This window comes from Linepithema humile, chromosome 1, assembly GCF_040581485.1.
Source record: "Linepithema humile isolate Giens D197 chromosome 1, Lhum_UNIL_v1.0, whole genome shotgun sequence".
Classification (NCBI taxonomy): domain Eukaryota; kingdom Metazoa; phylum Arthropoda; class Insecta; order Hymenoptera; family Formicidae; genus Linepithema; species Linepithema humile.
The window spans coordinates 12935288-12961693 of NC_090128.1; the positions used below are offsets into that span (position 1 = coordinate 12935288).

The window sequence follows — 26406 nt, forward strand, 5'->3', positions numbered from 1 at the left end:
ATCACGCAACTCCGCCGTCCACGTATTTAGTCGGTGCCGACGAAAACACACGTTTCTCGTCGGACCGATCGGCGCGATATCCGGATGCATCTCGGGCGAGGCAGACTGGTAGACCGCGTGTCTGAAAGGATGCTAACTAGATGCTCGACCCCGAAAAGGGGGTCCCGCACTCCTCTTTTCTCTCTCTTTCTCTCTCTGTCTTTTCTGCCGTTTCTCTTGGCGACGACCGACCAGCGACCGACCGACCGATCGGCCGGCCGGCCGACCGGGGCTCCGGGCCTCTGCAGGAGAGATTAAAAAGTTAATGGGGGGCGTGCTGTGGGGGCGTGCAACGTTGTACGTGGTGCCGGGATTTATGTCTGCACCACCGCGATATCGTTCCGCTCGAGAACGCCAATAGGCACTGCGTCGTTCTAAATCTCTCCCTCGCGCCCCCACGGAGATGCTCTCTCCGCCGACCGTACCTCCCTTCGGCCCCGGCGATGCTCTTTTCCTCCCCCGAGTGATTCCGCGCGGTACGAAGCACGCCTTTATTCGCCTCGTTCGATCGAGACGAATTAACGATACCGGCTGCGGCCGGCGTTATTGGTTGTACGGTATTATCAGCCGAGACGGAGGAGGATCGCCCCCTCCGGACAGAGAGACGAATTGATATCCTTTCGTCGTAAGACTGGAAGATATCGGATTCACACGTTCTCGCAGGGACACGTAACGTATCTCAAAGTTAAACAAAAGCCAACTTGAATGTAAAAAGAGCGGTCGCACGGTGGATCATAGCAATGATTTATTACACTCTGGCAGCGATCCTCCAGATTTTTACAAAGGTACAGGACTGTTAGTGCGACGAAGAAGCGTCTTGTGCGAGAGGACGCACAAAATCACCCGCTCGTCGCCGCGGCCATTTCTCGTGGGAACTCTCGCATCGGATGTTTCCGGCGAAGATAATTTTGGAAACGATCCAGGCCCATAAAGCATCCCTCCTTCCTTTCCCTCCCCTGTCGACTGCCGGAAACGAAATCCGCGCGTGATTTCTCGGCGCAGTCCAAGTCTTTCTCGTTCTCCATCCGCGAACATGGCTTCCGGGGTTTTCTACGTCACGATTCCGCGCGCGGTGCACGAGAATCGATCTCAGCCATTGCGCTGCATCGCGTCGATGCTCTCGGGGATTTCCACGAAGAGAGGCCGTTCTCTCCCGGGCCAGGTAAAAAAGTAGGAAGGCCGCGCGAGAGACTAGTCGGGACCACTTAGCTCTTCCTCCCGCCCGCCTCTCCCCGCACCGATCATCTTCTCTCGGCTTCCGTCTGCCTCCCCGCTGCCCCGCGATCGGTGCCGCACAATCGCTCGCAACCCCCTCGTTTCCATTTTTTCCCCTTTTAATTGTCGATAATTTATACTATACGGGGAAATATTAGATTCGTGCGAAACCGTATTAAAGGAGGCCTCTCCGCAGCGTCTACGGAGCGGAAGGAGGCAGAGAGAAGAAAGGGTGGGGAGGGGGAAGAGTATCGGGAGGGGTGGAGGCCTCGGAGGCCTGTAATTATTGCCAAATATGAAAACTGCAACCCATAAGATTAATTTTTGCGCGAGATTGATGCCGCGGGATCGAAGGGTATCGGCTCTGCGGCGGGAAGGGGACAAAAGGTGGTTCGTCTCGTCCGTCTCCGGCCTGCCCCCCCTCTCTCCCTCCTCCTCCGGTCGCCTTCCTTCTTTCCGATCGTACCACGGCTGGGGCTACGCGCGGAACCTTCTTGACTCCTTCCTCCTTGCAGACGATCGAATCCGCCTCTCTTAACGAGATTCTATCCTTCCGTCACTCATATTAAGAATAATAATACGTCAATAAATGCCAAATTACGGTGCCAGCGGCACTAGTTGCGGCCCTGCGGCTCACGGGAAATCGCATCCTCTTTGTGCGAATCTTCTTCGGTATATTAAAATGCACGAGTGCGCCCAGCAGCAAGTTGCGTTAACAAAGCGCGAATTCTTAAACGTGGATTTTTCACATCGCGATAATAACAAAGCTGACAGCATAACAATGTTGAAATTTATAGCGCATTTTTATGCTGTGCTTATGCAATGCTTGCGAAATTGTGTGCAATTAATTTTTCGAATTTCGATAAGTTAACTCGTGGAAGTTTCGTCCCGTTACACTCTATCCCCGATTCTCTCGCGCAATACGTTCGGAATCGCATTAATCAATCGTCGAGAAATCGAGAGGGCATACCGAAACGTAAAGGCGGATCTCGACGGCGTGCGCATTACCGGCTTTAATTACGAGAGCCGTGAGAATTTCGACGAGCTCGGGGAAGCGGCCGGTGGAGATTGAAGTTCACAAAGTTTGCGAAAGCGCGAAAGATCGCGTATCGATGTAATGAGCTTCGGTGATGAACTTTTTGCAGGCAAAACGCCGGGATCTGATGATGGTCTCGGCGCTTTTAATGAACGGATGTGTTTGTCTTCGGCTTATTATTTCTCGTGTACTTGCTTTAAGAAGTACCATTTTCAGCGCATTCACATTTTTTACATAAATTCTTGTTAACAAAGTTCAACATGCTGGACGTACGGGTTTTCACTACAGAATATAAATAACGATAAATTATACGCGATATTATTTTTGTGGCCTCAAACAACTGCGCGCGAAATACTTTTATCGCACCGATTAGTGTTAGATGCTGACGGTGCATTTGCGGTGCAAAATCTCCGATTCTCGAACTACAAATGGCGGCAGGTGGTTTCTCGCGATGTCGTTCATTTTCACGAAAAGTTCCGCAACCAATTAAGTGGCACAGTCACCGAAGAAGACGAGGAACTCGGCTCTCCTCTCCTCTCGGCTCGAGAGGAGGTACCACGCGGCGAGCAGGGCAATTTTTCTTTTTCCTTTGCCAACATCGTGGCCGATCGTTCTCCTATCAGACATCTAAGATGCGCCGATTTATACGCTGCTACCAGGCTTTACGACGATTCCTCGTCGTGAAATTCGACGCAGCTGGAGAATCCGCAATATGTCGAAATCGAGATATAAAAAGTCCATCGCAGGACTTTAGCCGACACTCCGTTGACTAATTATACGCGCGCGATAATTGACCGTGCTGTTTAATTGTCGACGATTACTAACTGCTTGCACGGTATGAATGTTATACATTTCCGATGCGTTATATGTCAAAAAAGCATGATTCACATTAATTAAGAAAGGCTAATATATTTTTATGACGCAGACTGCAATAATTATTATTTTTATTAGCTCCTAACGTCTTAAAATAATTTATTTACAACCAATCGTAAAATAATAATATCCGGCGACATAAAATAATGACAGACCGCGGTTTACCTTTTTTCCCGAATTCGAACCAACCGCAGGGTTAATTTATAAATCGTAAAACCGCACAGTCGGCGGCGCATATTCTGTCACTCGACGAGCGAGCCGCCGTCGTCCTTCTCGCAGCGTCCGCGGAAAATCGGCGGAGGCATCCGCACGGGATTCCAGGCGCATCGGTGCCTGTGGTGACCCGCGTCCATGAATTACACGGTTGACCATTAAGACAAAACCTGGCCTGCGCCATAACTCTCCATAGATTTATAGTAGCCGCGCGGCGCGGGAGAGGCAACGAGACGCCGCTGGAAAAGGCACACACCGGCGTTTGTAATCCTTCTGGTGTGTTCTCCGGGTACCCGTTTCGTGTCCCGTATGGACACACGCGCGCACACTCGCCCGGCGCGAATAAAATACTTCAACATCGGGAGACAGAAACTGCAGAAAATGCAGCTTTACGCGGCGTCTACCCGGTGTTGATCTCGCGGTACAAAATATATAAAAGCGACCCGAGCTATAAATATCAGGCTTATTTACGGACAACGGGCCCCCGCCACGCAGACCGGGGATAAATTCAACAAAATGCCCATTTAATTAGCACCTTATTTATTGAGATGTCCGCCGTGCACGGTTGCCGTCACGGTCGCCTCCGAGGTCTAGCTCGAATTAGATGAATTTTATTTTTACTATTACCTATTATTTTTATTTAAAGCTATCCTTTAAAAGATAAATTGAAGATCAGGACGTTAAAAAACAGTTCAAAAATGCAAGCTTGTTAGATTTAAAGAATTTATTTCAAAATAACCTCCTAATTTATAAATGAATTATTTTATATAATTTAACAATAAGTTTCGTTTTCCTGGATTTCTAAAATAAATTTTATTGTTTTGCTTCAACAAAGTGGCTATAAATCTATACAAGAAAAAAAGAAAAGAAGGCTGCGAAAAGGGCAGCAAAAGAAAAAAAAAGAAATGTAGCGAAGAGTGCTCGTTAAATGATCAACTAATAAGTGCTATATGCGAGGGTCCATGAGAGCAAACCGATTTCAATGGGACAATGCGCGAGCAGGATAATAACAACGGAGGGCAGGCAATAGTCCTGCCGTGCTGATTGCGTGTGAACGATTACAACAATTTCGAGTGTATCGTTGAAGCAGTTGAACAGCCACGTGCGAAACTTCATTGCTCGTTGTGCGTGTTTATTCATTGTTATTATATTGTGTTATACGTTGTACGTTATCTTTGATAGCTCTTGAAAATGAAATATTAATTATTACGATTATTTTTTTTTAACGATACAATGTATTTAAATATTCTCTTTTGTTATGAGAAATTTGAAAAATGCGACTCACATACATTATTTAAATTTGCTCTTTAAAACTGGAATTGAGCTTCGAAAACACGCGAGAGTGTTTAACAAAGGGGAACAATGTTGATCGGCAGCTTTGGCATTTCCGTTACACTGTCTTTGCGAATTGAACACATGCTCGAAAAACACTTTCGATTCGTTCGTCGAAGAAACGTCGTCGCCGTGGGCCAGCGACCGCCGGCCGTGTACATCTGCCGCGCGGCAAAGCAGCGAGTGTAATGCGCGTCGCAAAAAGCGGTTGCAGACACGCACTCGTAAATATCAGCACGCTTCGAAATTCCGGAATTGGGGCCGCCGTTAGCACTCCCAAATATTAGTGCGATGAAAATGGTAAAATGGGGATAAAAGAGTCGGGAGCGTGCGTGACCGCGAATTCATTAATAAATTCAAACAGTCCCCGCGCGCTCCCTTCGATCCGCGTCCAAAAATTACGCAAGCGGTGCGCGAAGGCATCCTCCTTTTCCCGCGCCGGACGAAGGTATTGCTTCTCGATTAATTGCGAGCAAATTAAAACGACGAAAAGGAAAGTGTATCGAGTGCGCCGTGAATGCGGTACTTGGTTATTTTTCACGAAGAGTCGCCGCACGCGACTGATGAAATATTCGCGATCGTTTTTTTTAAATGACAACCGATGTCTGTTATAAACTTTCACGTATGAACGATGTAAAACACAAAGTCTCTCGTTCGACGCGAAACTTTATAAATGTGTAATTTTAATTGCAACAATAAATTGTGCGACGTAAGAATGTCGAACCTGCACGCGACGATGTTTTGAAATGTGTTGTGCTCTGTATGTTTGTCATTTCGGAAGTCGTATATTTACGGGAACGTCCATGGAAATTAGATCCTCGTTAAGCAGTCGTTTCGACGTCCTTAAGGTGTGCCCTCCAATATTTCTTCATCAATGTTCCACCTCGTCGGTTACCTGCGCGCGCGGGCACACGTTCAGGTGCCACTTTCCGCGGAGATTCAGCTGCTGCTCCGCGCCCTCCTTCCCGCCCCTTTCGCGAAGGGAGGCACGATGGATGCACGAAGGTGGAATCTAGGGGCTACTACCGGGTGGTAAAATACACCGCGGCGAAAGAGGTTCTCGCTTACACCTGCTTTACAAAAGACGGACACGAAGGCCCGTCCTTGTTCCTCGCTCCTTTATCCCTTTCGCATTTTGTCTTCCTTTCCTCTAATAAATGATTTCTCTCTTTCTATCTCTCTCTTGTTTCCCCTTCTTTCTCTCTTTCTCGCGTATTCGCTTTGTTCGTCGCCCGCTAAACGCTCGCGGTAACCGCGACCGTTGAATATGTAGATCGCGTCCTGCTCGCAACGCGACTCCAAAATAATTTCGGCCGGTCTCTCGTCGGGATACATGCACATACATACGTACGCGCGCGTGTGCCAGATAATTTATGCACCGTCGCGAAACAACGAGCCGAGCTCGTTATACGCGTGTACACGCGCGCCGGTTGCGTGGGCGCGCATTGTTGGAGTGCCAAATGCGTATCAAACTTCCTGGAGTGATTTAGCGAGGTATTTTACTTTCCGGAGAATCGCGCACTGCTGAAGGCCGTCGCGCGAATTATTACGTTCTCCAGGGTTCACCGCGGCGTTGAAAGCGATTTCTTACCCGCATTTCTATCCTTATTTTCGCATAAGTTACACGTATAAATACTTTTATACGTGTAATAAGGGGCATTTTTCTTTTCAAGAAAGAAGCGATTTCAAATCCATTTTATTTTTATGGAAATACAGCTGCAGTTACGTCCACATGTATGCGGGCGTGTATTACGGTGGACAATCACGCTTTTCAATATTATGGCCGGGGCGCAATCTCGATCACACATCTCCGCGATTCGATTGTCGTTCGGCCTATTGTCAGACGTGATCGCGCTTTTTCCTTCCGGATTTTAAAACCGTGCGTCGCGCATATGCCACGTGTCGTCGAGTGGTTCAACACGTCGTCGCTTACTCACGCCAATGCGTCAGGATATTCATAGTTTTCCTTCCCTCTTCGCTCATTCGTTCGTTTCTTTGCGTGTCGAAATTACAACGTGTCCGAATTGCCGTCGTAAATCTGTTCGAGTCGTAAAGCCGCGCGTATCTCAATTACATGTGTGTTTTCTTACACGTCTCTATTACGCGTGCATTACGGCAAAGTTTATGCGCGCGCGGGAAAAAGATATGCAAAATAATCGCCGTTACCTTAGCATACGGTTTTACGACTTTGTGTAATTATCAATCTGTGATTATTCTGTGATTCTGGTTTTAACAGTGCTATCTGCATACGACATTTTATTTGCAAGTTCCTCATAAAAAGTACCATTTACATAGTAAAATATAGCGAAATTATCTTTTTTTGTAAAAGCAGCACAAGTAGCACAAGAGACCATAAATGCCATTTATGACATTTACACGACGTTTATGATATTCGAAACGTAATGGATATAAAAAGTATTTTTTTCCCGTAAGCGAATGTTAATTAGAAAAATAAGTTTTTCTTCCGAAATTTTTAGTTCCGACTTTCTTCATCATTTCGTATATCGAGTCTGCAATTATTCCCCGTTCCGGTATCATTCCTCAAACGAGCAAAGTGACTTGGCGTGCGTGCGTCTCGTAAATCTATTTCCCGTTGTCAACGCTAATCTCCTTGTGAATTCTCAGGGTACGCATATATATATCGAGCCTTCTGTGGCATTTCGACATGCGTATCTACATACATGTGATCGTAGCGCGGCACGTACGACGATCGTCCACAAAACCGAGTAGATTACACCTGCGCAGCTGCCTCGCCTCGCCTCGGCAGGTGAATCTTCGACTCACCTGATCACCGTAGGTCCGCACACACGCGTGTAACCGGTATACCGCGAGTTCGCATTAACGCGTGAGTAGAGAGAGGAAGCGTGAAGAGAGAGAGAGAGAGAGAGAGAGAGAGAAGGGGAGACGCGTGCAGACCGACTCCGCGGTCCTTTCGTCTCGACAAGGGAAAAGTGTCTTCGAGGACACCGGCAGGTGATATCAATTGTACGAATTATGGTCAATTGACTTGTGCGAGCGGTCGGCTCGTGCCTTCCAGGAGACAACAACCGACGGCGTGTCGACGGATCAGAGCAGCGTGTCGGACATTCCAGAATCTTGAACAAAATTTGAAAGATGTGTTATATTTATTTGCAAATTTTCATTCAAGAAAACAGACGAGAATTTGAAAAGTAAATCTTTAGCTGTAGAAAAGTTGTTAAAATTTCGTCTGCAATTCTTAAAACAATTTTTGTCTATCTTAAAATATTTCACAATGAAAAGTAAAATATGTAGTAACTTCAAATTTATAGAGAATGTTGAAAATAAAAAAAACTTCATTTATTAACAAACGATCGAATCTCTCAGATGCATTTACGATCGGTGGATCTTCAATACGATTATTCAGAGAGGTATTCCAACTATTTACGCTTGCTTTTGGATCGTCCTGACAACGTCGCTCTTAGTTTATTAGTATTCCTCGAGCGTGTCGGTAACACGACCGGCGGAAACTCCGATGATATCTGACGAAAAACACGATGCATGCGATGAGATGTAATCGGTTGAGCTTGATTCAATGACGACGAAAAGCATGCTTTGCGACAGCAGCAGGTGATGTCAATTGTATAATATTACAGTTGATCGACTTGCGGGCAATCGCATGTATCTTCCACGAAACACATGCCGATGTTCGAAAACCAAAGACGCGGCTTGTAAAAAATTTCCATAACACAATTACGATCCGCTGACGAGACTGCAAATAAAATCGCAATAACGACTGCGACGATGGCTGCACATTATATTGCATGAGGTAATAAAAAGAAGCGGTTAATAAATGAGATGACATAATGGCCTTAATAAGAGATAAAAATAAAAAAACTTTAATATATTATCGAGCTTAAAATTAATTGAAGTAACAATTTAGCAATAATATAGGGTAAAGTAAGATAATCTTCGAATTTAATTTTGTGATAATTTTTTAAATGAGAAGCATTGAGTTACTCATTGGAACATGGACTTACACAGATGCCGTGAAAGCATTAACTTTTGCTTTCTTTTGCGATATTAAACTGTGTTGCATCGCAGAGAGCAGAGTGTCATTTGGCATTTTGTTTCATGTGCTAAACAAACTAAAACTTATTATAAAATTGCTTATCAAAATTATCGAACCCTTACATTTGACAATGTTGATTTGACATTTGTAGAAAAATACAAGCATTACAGCACGAAGATACGTTGGCTCAGAAAGTCTATTTATTAAATTATTGTTATTAAAACACTAAGGCTACATAAAATTAATAATTTATGGTTATATTATTTTTCTTTAAGTGTTGTCCAAATTTAAAAAAAATTACCGAGAGACTTTCGATACTAAATCAATATCAACAGCTGTAGACAGTGCAGGAATTAAAGTTACATTTACGTTCACTATCGTTTCACTGATTCCTTCGATAGTTTCGTTGCGAAACTATGATCACAGCTCTTCTCATCGAGAGCTTCTCGATCGAGAAATGAAAGGACGATCGATCTTGCAATCTAGCTCGCAGCATCGCAGGACGTCTCTCCGATGCGTAAGCCGACGATCAGCCGGTGGAACCTCCGCGCATCGGCCTGCGTATAGTAGGCAATCTTTGTAATTATAGAGCAGGCGCGCGTCTCATTAGGTCGGTACCCTCGCGCGAATCTATTTTTTTTAAGGAAAGGGAAGGCAGATATGGGAGCGAGAGAGTCGGAGAGAGCAGCATTTAGCCGTGATGTGTGTGAAAACCTATCGTTGAATAGTTTAATGTTGTTGTCGCGACATCAAACATCCCGTCGTGAGAGATTTAATTATCTGGCCGTGGAAAATAAAGAAACGCGCGTCTCGTCGCGCTGAAATTAGTGGATCGGGAGCAACGTGATTGACATTTCTGAGAAAAGCCGAGGGGACGAAGGGGGTGCAAAAAGCGGGTGATCTTTAATGCGCGACGTTTTAACAGGCAATTATGATACGATGTTATTTGCGAGGTGTGTTTGCGAAAGGAACGTCTCGCTGATCCTAATCCCCGTTCTAATCAGATTAAAGTGGAAAAAAAAAAACTCCCGTACACCAGGCGGAGCGCTGGTAATAATTGGCCGTAAGAGTAACTGCTGTCTGGCGATCGGGGAAAGTTAACTCTTTAACGGCCGCATCTGTATACATAGGGGCGAAGTTTGCTCACCGAAACAGGCCCATATATGCGCAGCGATGTATAAAAAGTTTACCCCTTTGAATAGCCTTGGTAAAAAAATTTTTGATCGTTTGAGAGTTGACAGAATAAGTATAGAAGATGTATATAATTTTGAGCTCAACTTTTTATTCCAATTTTTCCACGTCAGAAAAGTTATTGATAGGTTCATCGATTGAAATCTAATGTTGTAAAATATTCGGAAAGCGGCCACTAGGAATGTTCAGTTCTAAATCCGCACGCTAAGCACTGAAACGATGTTTCGCGGTGAAGTTTCCGCATCCGTTGCCGCACTCGCGTGCTTCGCGGCGCAGAAACAAAGGGCCGCGGCCATTGAAAAAAAATTCCTCGCGCCACCTCCAAGTTCGCGTTTTCCCTTTGTTTTCCCGCGGCGTCGCGACAGCGTAACGTACGGCCGTACGCGAAGGACAGGCCGGCAACGAGCGTGCACGACGGGAAGTCGGTTGTAAAGTCGGGCGAGCGCTTTTGTTGGGTCGTCGCGTCGTGTCGCGTCGGGCCGGGTAGCACCACCTACACGCGTTAGCTCGCGCTTTTTTTTCACGCAATGCAGGAAGCCGTTATGAGCGTCGAGAGCTGCCCTACAAATGCGCGTTTCGCATTCTGCAAGAGTCGCAACGATGCGACTGTGCTTGCCACTCTTTGTATATTGTGTTTATTATATTATATATTTATTTATTTAAAATTGATAAATAATAATAATAATAATTATATTTGACTGCTGGATGAGCGAAGTATACATCACGGTATTCCGGGATATCACGAAGCGGACCATTAGTGCATCGCACCGTGGCATCGCGAGCATTCGTATACGTCTTCTTCACGCCGCGCGCGCTACACACGCTCGGCTCATCGCGCGGTCGTACGTGGCTCGCGCGCGCTAGATACCGGCGGCCGGCGCATGTCTCCGCTAATCTAATTTACTTCGGGCCAGATAAAAAACTCATTTACCGCGAGGCCAGACCGGAGGCAGTCTTGGGAAACGACGTTTTTCTGCGCGCTCGAGAGAACCGGAAGTGACGTGCCGGCTTGCCTCGGCTCTACACGGCGCGGACCAGGTCACGATGAGATCCCTCCTCGTTAAATGGAAAAAAAATTAGGTAGAAAAAGGTCGAGAGCAGGAGAATAGACGGAATCGAACGTCGAAGATTAAGCTGAAGAGAAGGTGTGTTTAAATCTCGGGAAAATAAAAACTAACGAACCTGCTCGCATCGGGTATTTAATTATCGTTCACGATGCAACGCACGAAGTAGAAACTACGAAAATGCAATGTAGAAACTTGCGAGCATTACCGCGGGAAAATGGAGGAACGGATAAGGGAAAGCTATTTGTTCGAGCAACGTTATCGTGGCGGAAAAATAGTTGACTCTAAAAACAGTTGTGCATTAGCTGTTGATACATATTGCGTTGTTCTTTGATATGCACTCCGCATTTCTCCGGCTGCAACTCTCAGGGTATCCGTGAATTTCCATAAAAATAAATCAAGAGCGATAATCGTAACTAATTAATTAAAAAAAAGGAGAAGCGCGCGTGGCTAGGCGCGCGGTAGTTAGGACGCGTGAAAAGCAGCAATGTAGATGGAAGATTCTTGCAGCGCACTTCCCGTAAGAGCGCGATGCATCAAGAGCCCTGGTAGCGAAGTAGCAGAAAATGGTTTAATCGTTAGAAAATTATTACGCTGAAGGGTGTTGTTAATCAGTAATGAGCGAAGTATAGCGCTTAACATGGTAGTAACTTAATGGAATATTTATGCGTCGACCGCAACAACGTGATATACAGCAAGATCATACCGCGGGGAAGTACCTTCCTTCGTCGCTCATAAAATATAATATGCGCTTGAAGCTTCATGGAAATATCGCTCATTATAGTTTCATTTTTTTTCTCATTAAAAGAAAATTTTTATATTATTCTTGCAGTAAAATATTATGAAAGTTGTACGAAAATTGGAAAATTATTATTAGCTTCATTGCGATTCGAAGAAATTGAATAAACATTAGTACAAACTAGTAAGCTATCACGATCTTGTAAGTTGATTCGTCGTAATATCTAATTTACAATTCATTCCGTGCAATATTAAGATAGTGGAAATATATACAGAGAGTATATAATGAAAGATACACACTCGCGAGGGAGACACATCTAAAAAATCAGCGTAAATTGGGGTACGCTGTCCGGCCGCAACTTTCCTCTCGACTCAGCGCATGATTGTTGCGCATCCTTTCGCTCTTCAGGAGCGGCACCTATAATTCATTGGTTCCGCGGCAGGTGTTTTCAGACCCTCGAAGCGTCCCGGCGCAGAGGGAAACTATTAAATCGCGATTTTATGCCTGATCAGCGTCCGGACGCGCCTGACTGGTCTAGTTGAATCTAGGAATAGAGACGGTTTACACGCCGCTAATTAGATCAATCTTCGTCCTGCTTAGCGCGCGTCTTTACACTTCGATAACGTGAAATTAATGACATACCGCGATACATTAGCCGCTACTTCGCATAAATCTAATCTACATCCCGCAGTAATTGATGTTTCGCAATAATTTGACGTTCATTGGATGTTCTTTCTTATTTTTCCCGATAAATCGATAAGTGCATTTTTATTTTAATTAATTAATCTTGTCAATTAAGCATATTGACTGCCATATTTGTACATTTCTATTTGTAAAATGCGCAGGACGCTGCACGCGAGTTATTTATGATAAGAAGAAATTACTGCTTACAACAAAAACGTTACTTTTTTACTAAGACGTGTACGCTTACGTGTAACGACATTGTTCCATAACCGCGTCGTAATAATGCTGCGTCATGAAAGTTTTGGCGACGTTTTATATAAAAGAAAATAATTTATTTTGCCGAGCACGCACGATTAATCGACGGGCGCGAGAAAGGAGACCGCGAAAGCGCGTTGCCCATTTTTGGTGAACTCATTAATTGAGTTACCGGTTTATCAACGAGCGCGCGACGCGCAAGGACGGCCGCAGAAAGTTCCGCTCTCCGAGAAAAGCGACGTGCGGCAGCAGGTGCGAAACTTTCAGGGATGCTTCGAAGACTGATTAGGGAATAAACGTTCTTCGACGCTTCCCGAGCAGGTGATCCTCGGTGATGGAAAAACGACTTCCTGTCCGGCTGATGATTCGCGCCTATCAAAGACATTAGATCTGAATATCTTAATGAATTATAACGTAATTTTCATTTATAACTTTTAAATTAATCAACAGCTGCGTAAAATTTTTTAAAACTATTTTTGTTTCTTTCTTTGAACTCGCGTTAAGTAATTAATTTGTTGCGACTTTGTGACTTTATCTCACGGAGCACGATCTATCGTGGAACAATGGAGACAGATAGGTTAATATCGAATAAATATCCGATCAAGCATCGAAGCACTTTGCAATCAGTTGTTAAGCAAAATATTTGCAGTTATAAAAAAATCTTTATTAATTTTATTTCCCACTGGCGAGAAATATAGAGCAATTACAGTGTTCATTTAAGTTGTACATTATTGCTTGCTGTCAATATCAATCAACGGGGAAGTATTTTCACGCGTTGCCGGCTGCGTTATCGTTTGACTCGTGGTGCAAATAAATGAAAGTTGATTAGATCTGATTACACGCATCTGTTATGTAGCATTAGAATGTTTATGACTTTAGCGGACATGACTTTAGTGATCACGATCGCGAAACCGCGTATCGAAAGTTCAGTTCTCGTGCGTACTTGCATTCATACCTGAATGCGTTTCGGATCGGCACACGCGTATATCACGCCGCGTTTTATTTATCGCGATCCTCGTTGTCCCAATTATGGATTGTGCGTACTTAATATTACGTTGTTTTCCGACGGTGTGCAGCATGCTAGATGCAATTAAAAGGAAACAAGAGCGTATCGAAATGTTACTTAAATCATACACTTCAGATTCTAAGTACTGCAATCATCGTGAAATAAACGCAGCGCTATATTAAACATTCATAATTTCAAAATGATAGCTGATTACACTTTATTACAATAATTAGACTGTAATTACGATAGAATTTTCAAATTCTACGCGCAAACATATTTAACATGATTAAATATCTCAGATTGTTGAAAGAATATTTCTCAGAATTATGTAGCAAAACATTTATTGATAAAAAATTGATAGATTCAGTGGTACAGATTGCAGGTGACACTTTTATCTAAAATTCACTTGCGTGATAATGCATCTCGGAAAGTTCAATTCCATCTGTGCATACAAAAACTTGGATGTGCAAAAATGTGTAACAAGGTGCAAAAGTGAAGAACACTGTGTTGCGTCCTTAAATAAGGCTTAAGAGCAAAATAATGTATGAAGGGATGCTCCAAAAATTCCAATTCGGACGTAATAACGGTCTCTTTTTATCGGCGCGGTGTCTGTCGCCGGTATGCGCCTATATATCGGTTGAACGCTCGAATATGCGGCTCGTATTTATGAAGGCGTGCATCGGTCGACAGGCGACAGGTGCAACAACACGCAGCGCAACAACACACAGGGCACGCGTCTCCACACGTTGCAGCTGAACTAATTACCGATGGCGCATTGATGTAACGGCGCGGTTAATACGAGACTCACGACTTTTGTCGATCGCCGCTGCATTATCGAGACACCTTCGTCGAGCAGGCTGCTCCCCTTTCGAAGGATCGGTTGAATTATACCTGGCGTGTGTTCCCGAGTTGTTTGTCGGTTCATCTCGAGGTTGTTACGAAAAAGACCGGTATTTGGGGATTGTATTCAATTTTCAGCACTTGTAATCATTTTTAATTGGAGTAGCTGAAATCGTCGTATTTGTGTCTACAAAAATAAACACAACATCCATAAATATTTGTTTCGAAATATGGATAAAAACCTAGATTAATAAATAAAGTTGATTCTCAACTGATGATTTACATATGCAAATCTGCATATTATTATTCTGCGAGGCAAATTATTTTAAATATAGCGACAACACTATTTAAAGAGAAAATTGTTGTTAGATTTTATATTTTGCAATAATTAAATGTCGACATAGCGGGAACTTTTTTTATTCGCGCCTCAATTTTCGTTGAGTGAAAAGAGGCGACGTTTACGAGATAATTACTGTGTGACGACGAAGTGCGTAAATTATATCGGGGCGGTGCCTAGACAGATTCATTGCGGATAATGATTTACCCATAGAAAATAGAGAACCGCGGGGAATAATTTCGACGCGGTAACATCTCATTTTCCTATCAAGGTATCGATGCGCGGCAATTGACACGCGGACGCGCGCGCGCGCGAGCGAGCGTTTCTCGTTATATTAAATTACACCGTCGTAAATGCGAGTAATCGATGGCGCTCATAACATTTAACCATTTAATTCGGAAATGAGAGGCCGCGATTTTTGTCAGGTGTAACAGTAGAAGTAATAGGCCGCGCGGGTTATAATTTATAGTTAAAAAATTATCTTTCTCAACGGATTAATGCAAGACCCTCGTCTCTCTGCTTTTCTCTCTCCTTCTCCGTCTCTCTTCCACTGCCGACTTTCGTATTACCGTGCCACCTTCGACCAAGGTGGGCGGAACGGTTGCTTGACAGATCGACTCAATTGTACGTGGTAATTCCAACGTTTGCGACCGCGATGCTTCTTTTACCGCGCAGTTGTCATTGTCAAGAAATATATTATTACGCGATGCTTCTATTAGTCTATGCTTAGCCCGTGATTCGCGGCCATTAATTACTGCGAAAGCGCGCGATTAAACCCTCGTCTACATCGTACCACACGAGAAAATTATCAAGCTGCAATCAGAAAATCTTTCTTTATTGCACATTGAAAAATATCTCCTCGCGTACTCCTCGTGAAAATTCCTCATTTCAAATTGCACGTCGCTAACAATGAAGATATATGGAGAGTGAATTTAAATTTATTTTGATACTTGCAAATTTTTGCAATTAAAATTCAGAAAAATGCTAACAGCCAATTGATTAAAAAAAAATCTGTATTCCACTCGGCGTTTAATTACATCGAAAGCGATACGCGAAACAAAACGGAACTGAAAACTACGCTTCTCGTTCTGTAGCGGAAAAAAATATTTTCTCATGCGTGTCGCGCGATCTCATTAGCGTCCAATGCACCGATGCGTTCGACGCGCGACAGGACTCTCGCTATCTCTCTCTCTCTCTCTTTCTCTTTCTCTCTCGGCTTGCCTGCAGATACATTATCGGGTTTGCCTTCGTACGCGAGTATATAGATGTCATGGATTTTGATGGATCGAGTAAATTGTGCCTGGTAGTCAGTCCCGTGTTTGCCTTCGCGATGGTTTATTTGTCGTGGCTGTCGCCCGTGGAAAACTGGATAAGATTATCGATTGCTACGTTTAATACTTTTTCAGGATCGGTTAGATGAATGTACAGAGTGCCTCCGTGCAGTCGATTCGAATCGAATGAGAAATAGCGCGAGCGTCTTTCAGTTTGATATTTCCACTCGCACATTTCTCGATATTTTTTTTTTTTTCCTGACAAGCGTAACAATAGCTGTTATTAACAATCCGAAAATTATAGGCGATTTGAAAAAATTCCGCCGACGAGCGGCGGCGATTATAAATCGAAATGGGGGTTGCGAGACGATCGCAGAAAGCATCTGCTCGTAAAATCTGGCCACGGCGGACGGTAGCAACACACCAAAATTACCTGCATCATAATTGCATTGCCATTTACCTAATTTTTTGTTCGGCCGTCCGTTTAAAACGCGTCGCGTGTTCTCGGGAGAGCGCGCGCGCCACGCGTCCGCCGGCCACGGCAGGTGTTTCGCTCGAGAAACACGGTTGTCTCTTGCGCCCCGGTGGATTGGCCTTAATACTCTCCTCAGACCCAAGAATCGGATATTCTTTACACACCTTGGCACAACCATGAATCTTTCGGAATACGCTGATACCGCGCACGCGACTTCCTCTCGCGGTATTACGAAAGCATTTCGGTTTAACTTTCTATTCACGCCACAGCGTGAATGGTGTTTCGTTTCCACGCAAAATGAAAATATTCACAGCGGCAATCCAAATTAACGGAAATTAAGTTAATTTGCATTTCTCAAGTTTTATTTTACGGTGGTGAAATTTTCATCCGATAAGAATAACGCGTTTTACGTATCATAATATTTGATCGAGCTGAAACTCTCCGAGCAAGACGCACTGATCGTCGCCCGATTTTCGTCCGGCTTGGATCGCGCTCGATTTTAACCGGTATTAATCCGCAGATGTTCCGCCGCTCCTGGCGAAGCATAGTCGGTCGGCGCCGATTACGCGTCTGCAACGTGAGTCGGCCAGGTAGCAGCGGCAGGACTTCTCTCTTTTTCTCGGTGACTATTACGGACATGTATAGAGCCTCGGTATACGCAGTCGGTGCGCATCGCGATAAATCGCCTTTGATACGTATCTCAGGGCCGATCGTGTCCCGACGACTTCGTCGCGACGTTCGTTCGCGCGATTGCAAAAAAGCGTCTTCACGCATTAGTCGAATTGCGGAATCTTTCGCGATTCAGCTAAAAAGAAAGGCGGGAAGTCTGTTTTCATTATCATATTGATTCGCGATATGTAAATTTTTAGGTTTCTGAAACGATGAAAATAATATATCGAGTATTATTAGATATTTTCAAAAAATTGTACGATAAGATAGGAATATTTATTTGAAAATTAGAACTAAGCCAACAGAAGCGCATTAATTAAAATTACTACAAACTTGTAAATTGATTTACTTTTTCTGTAATATATTTTTAAAATCTGGATCTCGTCTGGTTCGTTCAATCAGACTTTCATTTACGATCGTTTCATATAATTATTATTATTTCGCAAAATTTTTCCGTGTTCCCGTCTTAACACTTGCGCAATCAATCTTACGAGGCAGGTGAAATTTTTGATCAGCGTAAGTATATATCGGCGGTTAAAATGTATCTACTCCTCTCGGGCTCCCTGAACACGCGCCAACGACTCCATCGCCGATAGTGCGTCCGCGGCGAGCGCAAGCTGCACCGAATGCGATCGTATGAATCACGTGGAACGCGACCAAGGTATCATTACGCCGGCAATCACGGTCATTTGTCCCAAGCGTTCTAATTAAGAGTCGATCGGCTGGGCTGAATTACGCCGCGAAGCTTCTTGCAGCGCGCGGTGCGCTTTTTTTAAATGCAACACCACGCATCTGCGTCGAGCAAAACGATTCACGCGATCGATGAAACGGGTAAATGAAATGTACATTGCATTTGCGCGTCTGGCGTGCTTTGTTTGCGAACAAAGTAATTCAATATCTAAATGAATGTCGTTTATAAGTAGAAATAAAGAACGGAATATACTTTCTTGCGTTTGCTTCATATTTTAATTGCTAAATTTAATGTGAGGATTTGTATAATTGTAATTTAATGCAACAGTCTATATTATTTGTCAAGATATCTCAGCATACTTTGTTTCTGTCCCACTTTGCTAACTATTCAACGATAATGCGCGCGTGTACATAAATTGTTGATTAACTTTCCCCTATTCTGGAATTATGCTGCTTTATTCTCTTACACATTGTATTTTCACGTTACAGTCGATATTACGTTACTGTGACTTGGTTTTATACTCTCGCGTTTTAAACTCTTATATTACGCTATTAAAAGAACTCCGTGAGAAGAGGAAGGAATTCTTCTCACGAACGCACGACGGTGGAAGCACTTCTGACTCGTGTCTTGGTTTTAACGATTATTACGCAGTAAATATCTTTGTGATCCACCTGTACGTCGCTCGGCCAATGAGGATGAAACAGACGAGGTTTCGTATCCTATGAAGACGAGAGTCATGCGAGTTTCGGCCGTAAAATCGGCAAAACGTTCTATTGTTTTACGCCGGCTATAAAGCTCGCCAAGGTTCTCGTGACTAAGTGAAATCATTAATTCTCGCAGATCTAGTCGTGATTGCATCATAGCTGTTTTTTATTGTAACGAGGAAACAGATTTTTTAAGAATGTTCTGAAGCGCCCGTACGATCGTTTAAAAGTAATTATTGAAAATATATTTATCTTTTAATGAATAAAACTCTCGAAAGTTGGGAAAATCGATAGCGAAATTAAGCGAAGTTCGTCGCTCATATTTAAATTAATTTTTAACACTTTTCATAAAATCCGAGTAACGCCATCAAGTTCAGTTTTATGTTACACGTCTTCGATAACGTAATTATTTTCTTGAAATATGGATCGTTCGACTCACACATAAGCGACTTACGCGGTCCAGTTCATTGGTCACTATCCTGTACCTAATGCGATCATTAAATAGATCGCCGATGCGAGATTGGCGAGGCTGAAGATTGGAAAGTGTCCCCTAACGCTCGAGAACGCCCCTTGTGCTATCTGAGAAAACGATTTTCCACTCGCTGGCCGCAGCTTTCCCAGGGATCAATGGATCGGCCGATCAGCGACGGAATTCACTATTCCGCTGCCGAACGACTTTGAAAGGGATTTAAGGCCAACTGCTCGTTTACGACGAGGGTCAAAAGCGGATGCTCTAGTTTTTCTAATAACGACGTGGTCGTCGAGAGTGCCGGTGTGTTTAGCTCAATCTTTTTCTCCGACACCAATTACCTGTTCCTTAACGATTTCCATTATTTTGTCATAATTATCACACGTGGTATTTTCTTTAATATCAACTATTCATAAATTGTAGCGCTTTAATTTTCGTTTTTCTTTTCTTTGGGGAATGTTTTATACTTCACGCTTGCCTGAACTTGGTGCCTCGTTTCTCTCGCAGAATTACTTTCTAAGAGGACTTAAACTCACCAGCCAGGTTCGAGCTGATAGCGGCTAAGGAACTTCTCCATCGGCCCGGCGACTCGAGAGAGAGAAGAGCTCGGAGTAATATTATTTAACCGTTAAAGTCAGTCCTCGTTAGGCTCTCGCCGATAGAGGCGTGGGTCGTGTCGTCGTATATTAGTTTGGAAACGCCCCCGCGGATCGAAGGGGGGATGATGGCACGCGAGATTAATAGCCGTGGGGTCAAGTACGCCGGTATATATATACGCGAATTACCTTGGAAACTTACGGCCGACACGTTGCTGCTCAGCTTGTCTGGAAGCGATCGAAAACGCGAACTCGCAGGGGATACTCCGGGGTCAGCCCGATTCGATCTGAGCGTGGCTTTTTCCCCGAGATATTAGATCTCACCGGCGAGCGCGAATCCATTGCAGGAAGCGCAAATGGCAGCCGCGTCCTTCGACCGAGCCGGATTCGCACGGATTTTTCACGATTGCTCGAAGTGAAAAAATATATGAGTTTTTTTCCGTAGTCTTTTATTATAAAATTAAATTCAAACACGAAAGATATTTACAATTGTTTGTTCTACACAGAACAAAAGATTAATTTGCATAGCAAGAAGCATTCAGCTTTGATAAAAATTCTCTTCCTTTGAAAGAGAAAAGAAAAATAGGTTTCACGGCTCGAGCTTTACATTTCTACGTCTGTTGCGAACGTGTTAATAGCAATTGCCTTTTTCTTCATGTTTCTCTCGTATTTCTTCGCGCTGACTTAAATCTCAGCGAACAATGGAAAACATAATTTTGCGGCGCTGCGTTATATCTTATTGGAGATCGACCAGATCGCGCGCCGATAAGATGACGCATCCATCGGCGGCAAAGCGATCGCGATAGTGCACACATCTGTCTCGGAAAGTGAACAACGAGCCGGTTGTATCTATTAAGATCAATTCTCACGCAAAGTCGTCATGTCCGACGCGAAATTGCTTCTGGCACGCGGCGAGATTTTCCGAACGCTTTTCTTTTTGCAATCTTTCCGGCGCGTGCGCGATCACTCAGTTGTCTACCGTTATTTTTGTTACCTGGCAAATCTCACGGTGGTTGTAACATTTATTTTATCGACACGCACGATCAGCTCTCGGCGCGAACTTTTACCCATGCTGACCTCATGCGAGAGATAGAAGGAGATAGAAGGCGGCGGGTGAAAGAGAGAGAGAGAGAGGGAGAGGGGAGTTGTGAACAAAGTGAGATACAGGAACGTCGAGCGGGACGGACACGTACGACTCATACGGCTATAATAGAAAATTATTCACGCATTACTCAATCGTTCGATTAACTCGGGGAAGATAATAGCACAATTGTCTTGCGCTTTTTCAAGCGCGAACGAGGATTTACGAGCCTGTTAATATCGCTGATTTACTTTCAACGGCGTGTCAGCCGTGGCCGGCGCTTGCGGAAATCCAAGTGCGCGCGCGTCTGAAAATAGATATCTATTGAAATTTATTCGTTTATCGATTATTCCGGACTCGCGGCAACCGGTGATTAATGTCGGGGTTGTGCGTTGCGCAATCATCCTTGCGGGTGACCGTAGAAATATGCCGGCGATTCAGGATGTTACGATTCAATAGTCACCGCGCGTCTATGTGTCCTTAATGAAGATGAAACATTAGAATCTCGATCTTTTTTGACACACGTAACTTTTCCAAGAGGATTCCAATCAACAAGAAATCTTACACATTCCGAAAAGATTCTAGTTGACGAAAAATTTCAAAATTCCGAACTCTGAGAATTGTGACTAAAGACGGGAGAATTACGTTTTTCGCGTCAACGTCGTCACGATCGTGATTTGCGCGTCTCGAGAAGACGGCGCTTGAAATAACGCGATGCGGAAATGATTAGAAAGCGATCGTGGAAAAAGATGTACGAGCGGACGCGAGGTCCTAACGCGCGATTCCGGGAGGGATCGAGCGCCGTCTCGGGCACTAAATCCTCGAATGCGCGCCGCCCGGCGTGTTCCCCTGCTGCAAGTCCAGTTCCTGGACGCGTCCGCCTGGACAAATGCCCGGATACCAGCGGTGGAAGTAATACGTCTTAGCGCGTCGCTGTACCGCGCGACGCGCCACCACGATCGCATAATGTCCCCCGCGGCCCATTACGGCGCTTCCCGGCTCGAGAACGAGATCGAGGATTTCGCTTTATTGGGCAGTGGACTCTTGCTCGCGCGCTCAACTGCGTCCGTTCTCGCGAGATTTATCGCAGGATTAGGGCGCAAATCCGCCTTCACGAGCAAAAACGATAACGTTACAGATTTCATTCGCACACTTGACTTTGTTCCCCGATTTTAACGGCAAGATTTTCAGTCGAAAGTTCAGATTCGAAAAATGTATTGAGAAATTAATGATCTATTTGGAAAAGAATATTGAGCATTTTGATAAGCGGAGCTTAAATGAATTTTCCATAGTCATCACAATAAGAAGTGACTAATAAGATTTCGTTATCCGGTTACGTACTTGAAGACTTCGATCGTCGGTGTGAAATAATTGTGTAATTAAGTTCCTGTCTCGAAAGAGGGGAAAGGTAGAAGCATGCAAAGAGAGAACGTTAACGAGGTAGAAGTGACTAGCTTTTCTTTCTCTCTCTCTCTCTCTCTCTCTCTCTCTCTCTCTCTCTCTTTCCCTTTCTTTGTTTTTTTAATTCGGAGTCAATTTTTGAAGGCATCGCGCTCCACTTGCGCCGACCGGCGAAAGCATCCCGCAATCCACCACAAGCGTTTCGATGGTTTATCGCGCAACGACACAGGTGAAAACGTAATTAAAAATCTCGCTTATTAAACCGGCGTTGCGCGCTCGGCCGTAGGGCCGACGCGGGAGTAAAAGGTAAAATAACCGCTCCTCGCCCGGGCACCATGGGTGGCACGGTTAGCAGCCCATCCATTTTTCTGACTGCTTGTTGTTTCGCGCCGGGGGTCCGGAGCTCCTTCAATCCCGGTCCACCCTATAAAACCTCCTGCTCCCGCTAGCTCTGCTCCGAATCCGCGAGGGCAGCCGCCGTAAAACGCTCTCCGGAAATCGTAGCTCCGAGAATAATCCGCCCTTGTTAAAATCACCTCTGCATTTTCTCTTCGGACACTTTTATATAGACTTTGCGGAGCGACTAAATATATTTGTAAATTTCCGCCAAGCTATCGGACACTTTTATAAACTTGCACATCGCCGTGCAGAGATGTTATCGTGTTACTAAATTTGTACAATAAGATAAGAGTAAGCTGGCAGTTAAGAATACAATACTACCGTATTGCAGTGACGTTAAACCGTGCGTTAAAGCCATTTAATCGTCATCCGCCGATTATCTGAAGGCTTCATCGACTCATTCTCGCTCATTCTGATACCGTGTCGATTTCTATGGCGCTTTAGAGAGCCGAGATCAATCGGCATTCGGAGTGGCACGAGCGCGAGCACGTTTCGAGCGTAAAATGCCGATGTTCCGGGCGTCAGTCGTTAAACTCGTCTCTATAAATGAAGCGCGAGCGTGACGTCTTCTCGCGGGTACCAATCCGGCGAGATTCGTCCTCGAGGAGGAACGTGGATCTCCGAGTTCGATCTGTCGGACGGTGCCCTTCCCCCTCGGGGCCCCTCGACGGGGCAACGATACGCGGCGCGGGTCCACCGCGTGATTCTTACGGGGCCTCGTAGCGCGCCAGTCACGCCGCCCTCATCAATCTTGTTCGATTATTCCGTGATGGGCGAAAAAAAAGCGAGCGGTCGGCGGGGCGGGCGCGAGGGGGGGGGGACGGGCGAAGGGACGGACGAGACAAAAGGGAGGCACGAGGTGGGTCGTTATAAATGGTGAGGCGATTTGATTTCTATTAGGCGACGTATTGTTCGCTCCTTGCGGGGGACTGCGCCGCCACAACGAGCGGGCCCCGGTATTAATGAATTTGCGCCCGCGCGGTCGCTCGCGGATTCCTTTCCGCCCGGTTCGTATCAGTTAGAGCTCGCGAGTAAAGGCATTATCTACGATGCCGCGGCTCGGCGGGGCCTTATCGCGGCTCGGCGAGTTATGGGCTGTTCGCTAATGCCAGCAATGTGCCGTTATTTCGTTTCAACCGGTTGATTTGTGCATTTTCGGATATAATCACGGCGCGGATACACAAGCTGCGTATATATACACGTACAGTATACTGTAATTAACAATAAATTTTTAGAGTCAATTCGGAAAATTACTAACGCAGCGCTTGCGCGATGCGGAAAATGACGGCAGTCACACGGATGATTAATGCACGACAATGACGTGCGAAATAAATTGTGTATATTAATTGTACGTTAAGTTGAAAAACAAATTACCTTGTAGTATTTCTATTTGCGGTTAAGATTATCATTTGTTTCGATATTAATAAACGCGCCGGTTTCATCAGTTCTGACGGAGCTCCAGCGCGCGCCTAGGATTATTTCTACATTTCCCGCAGAAAGATGATTAAATCGAGTAATCTTTGATTAAATCAGGACAGCTGCAATTGATCCTAATTACCAAGCGCAGATAATAAATGGATATTGCGTCGATCGCGCCGCGCCGCACTGCGATTTCCATATAGCCGCGAGTTTTCATCGGCCTCGCGCGCGGCGGAAGACTCGCCCGCAATATGATTCAGGCTAATTTTTGCCGCGTGATAATAACATAATTACGTTAATCGCCGTTAATTAAATGGGACGCGAAATTAACGTCATTGGCGGTCGTCGAGCGGCGATAATGGCGTCGAACAAACAATTAAAATGCAAAACGATATAGCGCAATGAAATTATCAGTAAAGCGGGCTGGATGAGGTGAGCGGTTGTAACTCGCGTTAGTGTCGCGTTGCGTCATCATGCGCGCGCTTCGATGAGCCCGATGACTAAGAATAAGAAGTATTTTTGCTCCTCTATGGCTAAATATTACTTTCGTTTTCTCTTGTTTACGTAACAATCGACATCGCCGCGGCAGTGAGCGCCTGTAAATAGCGAAAGATCGTGCGCTAAACATATTTCAGTCTGCTAATTGTAAATTTGTTTCTGTTTAATATTTGATATTTGCTAATTACTACAAATTAAAAGGCGATGTAAAGTTTGATAAATGCAAATTTTTATCGCAATTAATATTAATATGTTTGTCGATGTTGTTTAATTAATTGTTTTAATTAAAATCTTTATATCTTTTTATGACTTTTAAATATTAATGTTATTCTCGCTTTAATAACGTGATTAAAGTTTGGTTTCATTGCCACACGCGAAACGCGGCACGCATACTTCCGTTTCACAATCTCGCAGTCTCGGTAGAAGGACCGCTCGCTTCTATCCGCGCGCCGACGTTAATAGGTTTTTCGTACTGGCGTCTCAATAAAGCAACATTTACAGGAGCAGGTGGCCCTTGCGCGAGGGATGCCTGTCGATGGAGAGTGGAAGCACGCCCACCACCCGTCTTCCCGTCGTACTTAAGGACGAAACTTAAAGTAGGTGCAAAGAAACGCTCTTCCATGACCCACCTCCGTCTCGGCCCGGTCTTTTTAATGCGAGGGCGTTGATGGGAGGTGGACCATCGCAAACACACCGCAGTGTCCGTTCGGATAATTTACGTCGTGGTTTTATGAGAGTTTAACTAGCGGGTAGATCGTGCCGCGCGTAGTCGACTCGTACCATTGCCGCTATTCATTTCCGTCGCCTACACGCGACGAGATCCGCTATTCGCAAAGTATGCAAAAGGTTCGCGATTCTCTACGTTTTCAAAACCTGGTATGTAAACAGCAGAGACAAGACGAGAAACTAGCTGCCGTCCTCAGAATTGTTTCCAGACAATCGAGTACGCATGTATATTTGGGAGTAGAAAGTAATTGAAAGACAATTATTGGAATTAAAAGACTCATGATAATCGGCACTTTTAGCAATAGTAATTTTTTGCATTATTTAATTTAACAACAAAGATTTATGTTGGTCTTTCGTCCTATACGTAGCGTTTTTGTATCCGCTGACTTGAATATATTAAACATATCAAGAATTTAATTTCAAAGGATTGATAAGATAAGCCATAATGTTCCAGGATTTAAGATTCAGCGGCTTAGAAGCTTCAATCGTTGCTTGTTAGAACAGTTAAGCTCGATCGATCAAATTTGTTTCCGTTGATTCCGAACAATCTTCAGAAATGTACGACGCTCTTGTCGCGATTGCTGTCGGCTCAGTTTCACCTGAATTTTATGGGAGAGTTGTCCGCGCGCGAGACCGAAACTCGTAATATCAAGTGCCCCGACATTGATGCGTGGAATCTTATTTGCAAACGGGATTTTCAAGGGGGCCCGCTGCGGACCCCAATTTCGGAACTGTTACTCTCGGGGTCCGGTAATCCGACCGCGAGAAATGCGTTTAAGCCTCCCCTCCCCCCCCTCCTACTCCCGAAGGAGAACTCTCTCCGCACAATGGCGGTCGTGAAACCACTTCTGTCGGATGACACGAGCACGTAGAGAATAAAATAAACGAGGGCGGGGTAGAAGGGGCGAGAATGGAAGTTGCGAGACCGGAGAAACCGATTTCCTGCATGAATTGACTCGGTGCAGGAGGGCGGCCCTTCCTGTTTACCCGTCGGATCTCCGCCACCTATATAATTTCGCCTCCTCGACCCGTCTCCTCGCTACCCATTTTTCTTCTCGGTTGCCCGCGACGTGATCCTGTTACGTGGAAAACCGTACGGAAGAAAGTCCGTCGCGTAATCCGTATCCATTGTGATTCGTCAACGATTCGCACC

The 26406-nt window shown here is 44.7% G+C and overlaps 1 long non-coding RNA gene across 1 annotated transcript in view; it reads left to right on the top strand.

Moving 5' to 3' along the window:
- Positions 1–26030, top strand: part of LOC105668961 (uncharacterized) — an 88616-nt gene extending 62586 nt beyond the window's left edge. The window contains exon 3 of the long non-coding RNA XR_001100191.2: positions 25029–26030. This is a non-coding gene — a long non-coding RNA (uncharacterized lncRNA). The remainder of the gene's footprint in view (positions 1–25028) is intronic.
- The last annotated feature ends 376 nt before the right edge of the window (positions 26031–26406 follow it).